We start from the raw sequence: 10,927 nt of genomic DNA on the forward strand, positions 1-10,927 counted from the left end.
CAGTTTGGAATCATTTTACATTATCGCGCCCTTGGATTGTTTTCGGCGACGAAAAATAAACAGTCGACAACGCTTGGTAATGCTAACAAAACATACGGACGTTTCCCAGGGAGACAGTCGGGCTCAACCAGTTGGACGACCTGCCTCTACCGGAAAAAATTATTCTACAGCGGGTCGACGGGACTCATCGTTCACATAACCAGGCCCTGCAAGCATCATGGCGCACCTTGCTATCTATGCCGGCCTGTATGAATGCCTATAATGAGAACGTCCGTCTTGTTTCGATGCCAGCATTCGAAGGGACGCTGGCATCAAGAAGCACTACCAACGCCACCTAGGTGGCGTTCACCGTACTCAGCACAGCGGAGCGTGGCCTCCGCAATTAGCTCTGAAAATGTTTCTGAAGTTGATCGCGGAGGCTGCAATTACGACGCGCTGTACGCGCTGATTTGACTCGGTGACGATTCAGTTACGTGCTTTGTCTTGCGCGTTGTATTAGTGTGTCAGTTACGTGCTTCGTCTTTCGCGTTGTGCTAGCGTGTGCAGCGTAGTGCAGCTTCCATATGCATGACGGTTGCTCATGGTCATCGACGTTGGTAGTCGTGATGGAGGAGACGTGCCACCAGGCGTCAGCGTGGGTGCATCAACGCCTAAAGGCGCTTTAGCCACAAAACACCAATAGACATTATATATCAATGTGCAATAAACATTACACTACTTCTGTGAAGACACGTTTCACTTTCGTGTTCTATACCGATTCCTATATAAGAGGGATCAACCACATTTTTTGTCTTCTTTGTTTCCGCTCTCTCTTTCCAACCCCCATTTCCTCCACCACAATGGAGGGTAGCAAACCGGCCACTCTCACTGGTTAACCTCCATGCCTTTCCTCTCTTTTTGTATCTCTTTTCCTTGGACACCAAAACTATTTTTGTATGAGTCACCGCAAATTCCCGAACAGCGTCAACAGAACTACCGGTGAACATTCGCAGAAAACAGGCTGAGGAGGAACCTGGCATGATCTATAACAGCATGGAGGCTGGAGCTCTGTCAAGCTATAACGAGCAGCTTTTACGCCGCTGACGACTATTTCTCTCTTTGAGATATATGAACTTTCGTTCGTTCGTTCGTCCATTCATTCATTCATTCATTCATTCATTCATTCATTCATTCATTCATTCATTTAGTTGAAAGAGTCAAAGAGTCATGTGAGTCGATGAATTTTTACATTCCAACCCTTGTAGATGTGGGTCGGTTGTTTACAATTTTTTACGCAACTTCCAATAACTCGTTCTTCTTATGAGGAAGCCGTGGCTCCTAATTCCCGGCTAGGAGGTGTCGCTTGCTTACTTGCTCTTTCTACCATGGCACTTAGTACAAAAAAAAAGAAAAGAAAAAAAGCAGTAGCCCCTCCCTTGTCGAGGAAATGAGGGTAAGCGAAGCTTGTCGTGTGTTTCTTCGGTGTTCCTGCGAACGAATTGCCCTGACGAGTACCACGTTGTGCGCGAATCACAACCGGTCACACGCACTGCAGCTGGCTCCGAAGTTTCGGTTGAGAAACACGCGTTGAAACCTGGCCGTCGCACATGGAAAGTTGGCGCTAGCGTTGCCGAGGCGGGCAGCATCATTGTCGGGTTCTTGGAACGCTAGACGAAGCTAACGTTTGGCCTCAACATCACGCTCCCTCAACTCGGGATCCGCGGCTCTTCGCTGTTGTTTCGCCTGAGCTTTGGAAGCCCTCACGCTCGAATCGGTACGTCGACGACGAACACTTACCAGAGCGCGTTCATTCGCGATTGATTTCCATGAAACTTCTTCAAAATTAAATCTGTTCGTTACGTAAGACAATGAATGGCTCATACCTCCTGAAGCAATGGCTAATACCCCCCTAAACGTGGCCACCCCATTACGATGACAGAAGGGAAATTCTACGCTGGAATGATTAGCAGCAACGCAGGCATCTGTGGAGGCAGACAACGACGACGAACGCGGGAGCAGTGGCAAGAGCGCGTGCCGAGCATGAGCCACCGTGTGCTCATGCTCGGCACGCTGAGAGCAGCTGTCTTTTTTAGCGTTACATGACCGGTGCAGGCTAGCGTATACAAGCTTCGATTTAAAAAGAAAAAGCGGGCAGGGGGGGGGGGGGGGGGGGAGGCGACAATCTGGCGGTTAAAGAGAGGGAGGAGCGATTTCAGCCTGGTCACAGCACTCTTCGCTCTTCACACCAGCCGCGATGTCACTAGCGTCGTCCCCTCATGCGGCTCCTGGCGCTGTCCTCCCACAACCATAAGGTGCCGAACGAGGAGTTTTACGTAACGTGATTGAAATGTTTGAATATAGGCTTTTAAATGTACGACATTTCGCATGTTTGAGCATTACGTTCACATTAAACTTTAGGCGGAATATTAGAACATTGGCCCTCTTCGATTATCCGTCTCTGACAGTCCCGGACTGTCTGAAAGACTGCATACTGCAACGCTCATTGGCTGAAAGCACTGTCTCGGGCAGTCCGGGACTGTCAGGAACGGACAATCGAAGAGGCCCATTGAAACGAAGCGTTATCTCTTTACAGGTTGTTAAGATTATTAGCCATGTGCTACCTATACACGAAAGCTACGAGTAGCGCACCGCGCATGCGCGGATGGCACGGGACAGAGGCAGTAGAGGTACAATGGTAACACTGAGCTATGCACTTCATCTTTTGCACTAAGCGTCTAAGAAATTTCCTCATATTCATGCAAAGTCATGAGCTCTGCTTTTAGTGGTGACGCCGTCCATCTCGTCCGTCGTTGCCAGTTGACGTCACAAACGCGGCCATCGCACCTGCAGCGGAAGCGATGTGCCATTGGTCACAGTAGGTTTGTGCGGCAACTGCCAGCCCATTCGCGAGAAGCAACCCATGATATCGTCTCTGCCGACAATGCCCGTCACCAACAAAAGCACCATTAAAGAAGTACCGTTACCGTCGGACTTAGTCCTAACAGTCTAGACACATCTCTATCGGTTTAATATTAACGAACGCTCGCTTTAGGAAGAAAACATCGAAGGCTCTGAAAGGAAGACGTCTTCAACTAATACTTTGAAATCACCCCAACCAGAAATATCTTGCCCCATCTTTAGGAGAAACGGAAATATGCTCAAGGTGGGTTCGGTTTGGGTGTACCGAAGGATGTAGAACCACCCTGTCCAAAGAGTACGACGCATCTTCAAGACCAGCCGGGCAGATAGTGTACTTGATCTCTGAAAACAGTGCAATGGAAAGAGCGGGGAACAGTCTATTACTTCTTAAAGTATCCGCAGCTGTAGTATTTATGAGTCACAATTTTTTTTTCAGAAGAACTTATGTTAGAAAACCCAGTTGAACATTTAATGATAGAATCAATACATTCCACGCTTATTCAGTTCACAACACTACAGTACAGCGTTTTTTTTTTTTTCTGTGCACCCGCAGCCCTGGATTCTGAACACTGGTGGCGTCCCTTACCTCGTTTCCTCGGTCTTCTGCTAATGACCCGCGCCTTGATTGTTTCGCCCATTTCAGCGGCCGCGGCAACCCTATGCGGCTTGTACAACAACGCAAGTCTCTCTTGCTTCTCTTGGCTGGGCTGCCGGCCGCGGCTGATTAATTACTCAAGCCGCTGCGCAACGCGACGCCGTGCCGCCTCTCCTCGCATGCGAAAACGTTCGCGCGGCCGTTTCGTAGCAGTCTAGGCGGGCGACAGGGTGTTGCGTGCCTGCTTCATTACATGATTGCCTCACTATTTGTATCTTCTCGCCCTGCGAGAGCTTCGCCGCTGCCACCGCCGGCTCGATTCCCAACAGCTGAACTAGCTGAGGCAATCAGAGCGTGACCCTGTTTACACCGAACAACACGCCCAGCTATACGGACGTGCCGCCTCGCCTCATCCATATGCGACGAAACGAGATCTCTTCGTGTCGACGCGTGGCAAGGTGCAATAAATAAAGATATACAGTAATAATAATATTAAACAAATAAATGTCGGACGCCTCTCACTAGAGAGTCGAACGGGGCGACGTGACTGTTGTTTACGTGGGCGCAGTGGTTCTTCCACTGCTAGTATTGGTTATCGCCAGATCGGGTAGAAATCAATACCGCCCGCAGCAGTGTTTGTGTGCAGCTTCCGAAGCAGCTAGAGTTTCTTTACGTGTCAGGCTACGAGCGAGAGCCGCGACAAGCAAGCGACCGGGTTCCCCGCGCCAGTCAGACGCCAATGAGTATATATTCCGTGCTCGAGTACTGTGGTGCGATGCTGGCTCAGAAATACAATAATAAAAGGAAGCATTGTTTGTGCCTGTCAGGAGCAGTACTTGTCGTTACGAGAGCCCTCGTCAGAGGAAATGCAAAAGTAAGAGAACCGTATTTCAGCGTTCCTCGCATCCGGCCCTTGATTGTTACTGTTTCTGTTGTTGAAACAGTAAACTGGCGACGCTCCTTCGATGTTTCGGCTTTCCAGAACAAGGCGAGCGCGCCAAGTGAGGCGAACGAGTGTGCGTACGGACACGGATACTTGTCTCTCGTTGCATCTATCAATGCATGGGTCACGTTTGCTGTATTAGCAGAAAGGGTCAATTAGGCTGATGTGTCGCTTGCGCTGAATGAAGAAGAGATTCAGCCGATTGCTCAGGTGGTGTTATTTTATTTTCGTTTGGAGCCACGTTCGTCACAATTTTCGTCACGTTCGATGAGTATTGCGGATGGCGTTCAAGCAAATCTTTTATTTTTTTTTTGTTTTGTTTTGTTTTTACAGTGACCAATTTTTTTTTTTCACTTTTATTGTTAAGTAAAAATACTTCGTTCAAAATATACGTACGGCGCTCAAAATGACAAGGCATGGAAAGAAAAACACACACGCACGCTGCGCTGTCTCGCAACAAGGTACAAAATCGTACATCACCAACTCGCCCAAGCCAACAGCCTCGCGTTGTTCGAGGGTTACAAATTACTCTATGATGCATTCGCTATGCCACTAATACACACACCTCGCCCGTTTATTCATTTCAACAGGAAACCGCATCGCGCAGCTATTTCCTATCAGCCCATGCTCCCAGAATATTTCCTTGACTCTATTTTTTTTTCGCGCACATAGAAACTAGTGCGATGCACTTTTCGTAATAAGAAGCGAGTGAAATTGTACGCATCAAGATGCGAAGTACCTATGCATGTTTGGATCTAGCCGTTTTCCCGCCTTCCTGGGTCACGGAGTGTATGTCAGTGTGCACATACGTGCCACTCATCACGACCCTCTTGCACGCCGACGTGGCTCACTGTAGATGCGGGACTGGGTAGGTACCACTCTTCGAAGAAACTCTTTGACGCCGACTTGGAGCACATGGGTATGTGCCACTCGGTCAGTGCTGGTCTTCAATGAACCTCTTTGATGTCAACTTGGGGAACTCGGTACGTGTCATTGGGAATGCGCCCCTCCACAATGGCGAAAAAGATCGTTTAAGAACCTCCAATTCTGAGCGGAATCTAACCCACCTCACAAGGGTTCCTTAGGGACAGCAACCCGACGTATTGTAGCAGGCTGCGCCGCAAATGCGATGGGCATGGGCCGTCTCTTCCTCTATTTGCATGTTCTGCACGACAATAAACACCAGCTGGTCTAGTTATTCAGTGGTTGGGTCTCAACAACTCGGCAGGTCGTCTTGAGGCTGCAAACAAGGAAATTTGGGGGCGTGGATCAAATCCCGGCCACGGCGGCCGCATTTCGATGTGGGTGAAATTTCGATGGGGGCAAAAACGCCCGTGTACCGTCCATTGGGTGCACGTTAAAGAACCCCAGGGGGTCATAGCGGAGTCCCCCACTACGACGTGCGTTATGATCATATCATGGTTTTGGCACGTGAAACCCCAGAATTCAGTTTCTAAAATAAAATTTGTGATATTTTAATGCTTACAGATGATCATCCTTACTGATTTCAATCCTAGGCTTCAATTATAATGAGCAAGCCTTAGATAACTTGGTCCGTGTTCTCCAAGACACATCCACCTAACGCCTGCTTTTATCTATAGCTTACCTTACGCAGGTCGAATTCCAAAACCACATCTTTCCTAAGGCAGCCACTCGAACTGCCCAAATTTCCTCCTCAGCAACGTCCATGAGGTTTGTTTGCCGTTGATTTGAGACCACCGATACTCTAATGATGCGTGCGCTATCTTGATTGGCAGTTACCTATGCGTGCGCTGTCTTAGTTGGCAGCTACCTCTTATTTCGAACCGCTCTAGCATACAAAGAGCATTTGTGACCGTTGGCCACATGTCCAAATGCCCCATTTTAATGTCGCACTCATGTGCACGGCCACAAATCTGATTCAATTTGAAGACCACAAATCGCCCACCAACTTTCCACTCCGTCGAAGCAGGAATCCTCAGCCCCTCCTGAAGATGGCTGCGAGCATCTTGCTGCTTCTCTTCATGGGAGCAGCACTCTTTTCGACAGCGCACTCGGGCTCCCACCGAGAGAGCATGCCGCGCAAGTTCCAGGAACGATGCGCTGCCACTCACTTCTGAATAAAGATGAATACCATCTTTTTTTCTCTCTCTCTTTCTTTGGCCGCTCAGTATTTTGCTTTCGCTCCACGCTGCTCTTCTCCAATCATTTCTGTTGTTTCTTGCTGCGTTCGAACGAGTTTCCGCTCTTCTCATCAACGCTGTTTGCGCTCGTGTCACGAAGCTCGCTGTCGCAGCGGGCCGTGTTCCTTCCCTGCGTCGGTAATGTACGTCGGGTTACCATGCCACGGTGCCGTAGTAAAAACCCGAGACGGGTGCTGTCGGAATAAAAGAACAGGAAACTGAAGAGTGAGCCCACGGCAGCAACAATAATACGAAACCCCCCCCTGCAGGCAGCTGGTGAGCGAGCAGGCAGCCAGCGAACGACGCAAAGTATCGGAGGCTGTGAACCATAGAAGGAGGTAGTGGAGATACGGTGATCCGTTTCCCTTATCCACGTCAAGCACTGCGCCACGAAGCTTCCGCTGCAGCTGTTGGTTATGTACTTGTTTTGTGTTGGTTTTCGATTTGTTTCTGTGATGCGTTGCGTTTTGCGAGCTGTATTCGGGACGCTCTTACTTTAGGTTGTGTAACCTATAGTGGGGAGAAAAGTTTCGGCCAAGAAATATACGCGAACGGGACATCGATATGCTGAGTAGCCGAACGATGACACTTATTTGTTCGGGCTCATTCTTCTCCTCTTCTTGACATTTTCAAATTTTTGCGCCCATTTCGCTTCTTGCTTGTTTTTATTTCCTTTTCCCCCTAGCCGTCCTTCGTTGTTCTGAGAATTTAAACATCTAGCCTGATGCGGCGAAAGTTCTTTTCATATTCGTATCGTATCTCGTATTTATAGAAACCCGGAGTGGTGCCGAACTTCTTTACACCCACTCCTGTTCGCGGGCAACGTTATCGTTAGTATTGCTGCCTTGTTTTTAACCTTTATTTCTGTTTTGACCGTCTCGTGTTTTGTGATCTATATAGTACCAAGCACGCTAAAAGCAGGAGATGAAGTGATACGAGAAGGAGCGGGGCTTTTTCACCAATAGAAGCATATAGCTCCGTTCTGTAACGAATTTTGAAGTTTTTGAGCAACTTCCATAAACACGTGAGGCGTGTTTTTGTCTTTTCTGTGTTGACATTCTGCTTACACATGCGCGAGCAGTACGCGCCGAACACAGAAACGAAGAGCTGGCTGCACATCACAAACATGTTTGGTGAAGAAGCACTGAATGTCCACTGCAAATGATCTCACTGTTATCTTTTTATTTATTTTGTTTTCTATAGACGTAGTAATATTGTTGACTGGGTACTGGATGTTGACGGTGTAGTTGCAGCAAAATTTGCCCAACAAAAGGCTCCCAGAATGCAAGTGCGAAACTAAGGAAAATAACTAATATATGCATTGCCCAAGAGTCCCAGGAATATATGCAGTTGTAAATGGTATGGCGTTTCTGTCGAGCCAATAAAGGGGACCATGAAGAGAGAGAGAAAAAAGGTAAAGGAAAGACAGAGAGGTTAACCAGAGGTGATCTCCGGTTGGCTACCCTGTACCGGGGGCGAAAGGGAGGCGAAATGAGAGAGAGAGAAAAAATAAGTGAAAATAAAATAAAAAAGGAAGGAAAGAAAAGAAAATCACACACGCACACAAAACAGAACTGTTCTGTGGGCACTGTCACGCAGTCTGCGAAGGCGTTCTCGTGTTGCATAGTGCGAACGTTCCATCCTACGTAACACAGTGCAGAGTCACAATTTGTCACTGAGTCCGGTGTCTTTTAAGTAACGCAGCAGTGCCTTCAGGGCGGCTGCGTATGGGCTACTCATTAGCTGTTATTACATTCCCAATACCTACACAAGAACTACTGAAGTGACGTGTTGCATTGACGAGCTCTAAGTTGTTTCCGTCGTATTGTTGCCGTTGAAAGGTATCGCAACAAAAGCTGAGGTGCCAGGAGCCTTTTTGTTGATGGCGATTTGAAGCACTGATATCATTTCCACTGTGGATGTAAAGTGCGCTGTTTTGAAGAAATTCTCAACTGAAAATTGTGAAACAAAATGCTGAAGTTTATTGGAAGAGAAGAAGACTTGCCGGGGCGAAATCAACAAGGCTTTTCGCGTTATGTCATTTGCACATAGCAAGCGCAAACACGTGCTCACACAAATTCAGGAGCCCCGCCTGCACTGATTACGGGGCACGTGAAAGTGCGACCTCTGAATAAATATTCTCGAGCTCCATGAGAGAATAAAACAAGAAAAAAAAAGTGCTCGAGAGGTGTCTGTCAGGCTTTGCTGCGGCATTGCAGGTACTTTCCTCTCAGTATTTCTTTTTTTTTAATGGCCCGCACTCATCGATCTCAGTTATTCCTTCATTCCGTTTTCTTTTTTCGCTAACCCGCAGCCGCGCGGTTTACGCGTCGGCGAAATGCTAATGCCCGTCCTCGCTAACAATGAGGAGAGCAGATCATTAGGCCGTCTCCTGATCTGCATAGGGCCCGCTCGCATATGAATGCCCCGCAGGAGAGAGATTAGCTGGCAGCCAGGAATCGGGGAGAACGAGAAGGAGACCGATATGGCCTTCGTAAAGTGAATGAGCGCAAGGAGGCTTATACGGCCTTCAGCTCAAAACGAATGTATTTGCCTATGTATTCGGCTCGAGGCTCGGGGCAGGCGATTTGGGGATTTCTAACGGGTCGGAGAGCGAAAGTGCGCGTACAGAGAACGATAGCGAGCGGGCGCTGGCGAAACAAAAGGATCTTGATACCTCTGCTCATAGTGAATCACGCATCGCGTTACCTTCTATACGTATGGCATCACAATTCTCATTAGCAACATCACTCTACTTTATGTCCACTTCAGGATGAAGGCCCTGTCCAATAGATCTCCAATTACCTCTGTTTTGCGCCAGCTGACTCCCATCTTATGCCTAGAAATTTCCAGGTTTCATCACACCACCTGTTCTCTGCCGTACTCGATTGCGGTTCCCTTGCTTTGGCATTCATTCTCTGACTATACAAGACCATCGGTAATATAATACATTACGTGGCCTGCCCAGCTCCTTCTTCTTTTTATATCAACTAAAACATCAGCTACCCTAGCTTGCTCTCTATTCGACACCGATGTCTTCCCGTCTTTTAACGTTACGCGTAACACTTTTCGTTCCATCGCTCAATGCGCGCTTCTTGCCTTCTTCTTAAGGTTCTTCTTAAGCGGTTCTAAAATATTTGCCCCGTATGTTAGCACTGGTAGGATTGTGCACGTTCCAATCCAAGCTATCAGTCAAGGCTTGGAATGCCTGCCATGTGCGTTCTAACCCATTTTACATAGCAACAAGGAGGAGAGGTCTTCCTTCCTCTTCGAATCTCTAAAAGCTACCGAGACAACTGGTCATTCAATATAGTCACGATTTATGAATGACAGCTATGCAATAGCAACCCCACGTGTGTGGTCCTCAGCCAGAAACTGAGTTTTGTTTCTTTCTTTCTCTACTGAAATAAAGTTCTTCTTGAAGCCGCCAAGCTATAGATGTTACGTGTCGGCAGTGTTCTTATACTTACGACGGCGCACTAAAAAGTAGTGCGCTGAAAAAGGGGCACTGAATACAAAAGTTATTTAAACCGTATTAATAAATTGCCTGTCTAGAGTACCAAAAGGGCAACTCTCACCCTGAGAGGAAGCTTGGTGAGCCAGAAAAGGCTGAAAAGAACAAAGACAGGTGTCGATGCTACGTTGAAATTCCCGCACTTGTTTTCCGAGGCGTCATGGATTTTAACAACCTCTGCTAAGGCTTAGTTAATCTCTTATCCTTAAATGTGGGCTGGACTGTATTGTAAAACAGCCTAAGACTGAATTTTGCAAGTTTCCAGGACATTTACGGTGTCACAATCGCCAAATCACGAAGAAATACTTTGAAATATTGAATGTCACAGAGACGTAGCAGCTCTGGGTTTCGAGTGGAAATTAAAAAAAAAAAAAAGATTGAGCATCATTTTCTCCTCTCATAATTGACCTAGCTATTACTGTAAAATTAACGAAAATTGCGTTTTGGAAAGACACCTTAGCAGCCTAAATTGAGCTAATGTTTCTATTTAGTTTTCGTTTAATGCTGAAAACGAGATGTAAAGTTAATTAAATAACACCGTGGCCCAAAATGTACACGTGCTGCCAGTTTGGCACCAATATAGCCAAGGACCATTGCGACGCATCCACGCCGCAGTTACCCTTGCTTCGATCACCATGAATCAGTCGTGCGAGTCTGCTTATGCCCCCCCCCCCCCCCCCCTCTTAGTCATGAGCATGGACACTCGTGCATATTGTTTTGAAGTTTACCACACGAAGAAAATGTCCCGCATACCACGTACCCCGCTTCTGTGGCTGCAGTGGAGGCCAGTCATTTACTTTCGGTCATGACCTGGG

The sequence above is a fragment of the Dermacentor silvarum genome, chromosome 4 (genome assembly GCF_013339745.2).
Source record: "Dermacentor silvarum isolate Dsil-2018 chromosome 4, BIME_Dsil_1.4, whole genome shotgun sequence".
In the NCBI taxonomy this organism is placed as follows: Eukaryota; Metazoa; Arthropoda; class Arachnida; order Ixodida; family Ixodidae; genus Dermacentor; species Dermacentor silvarum.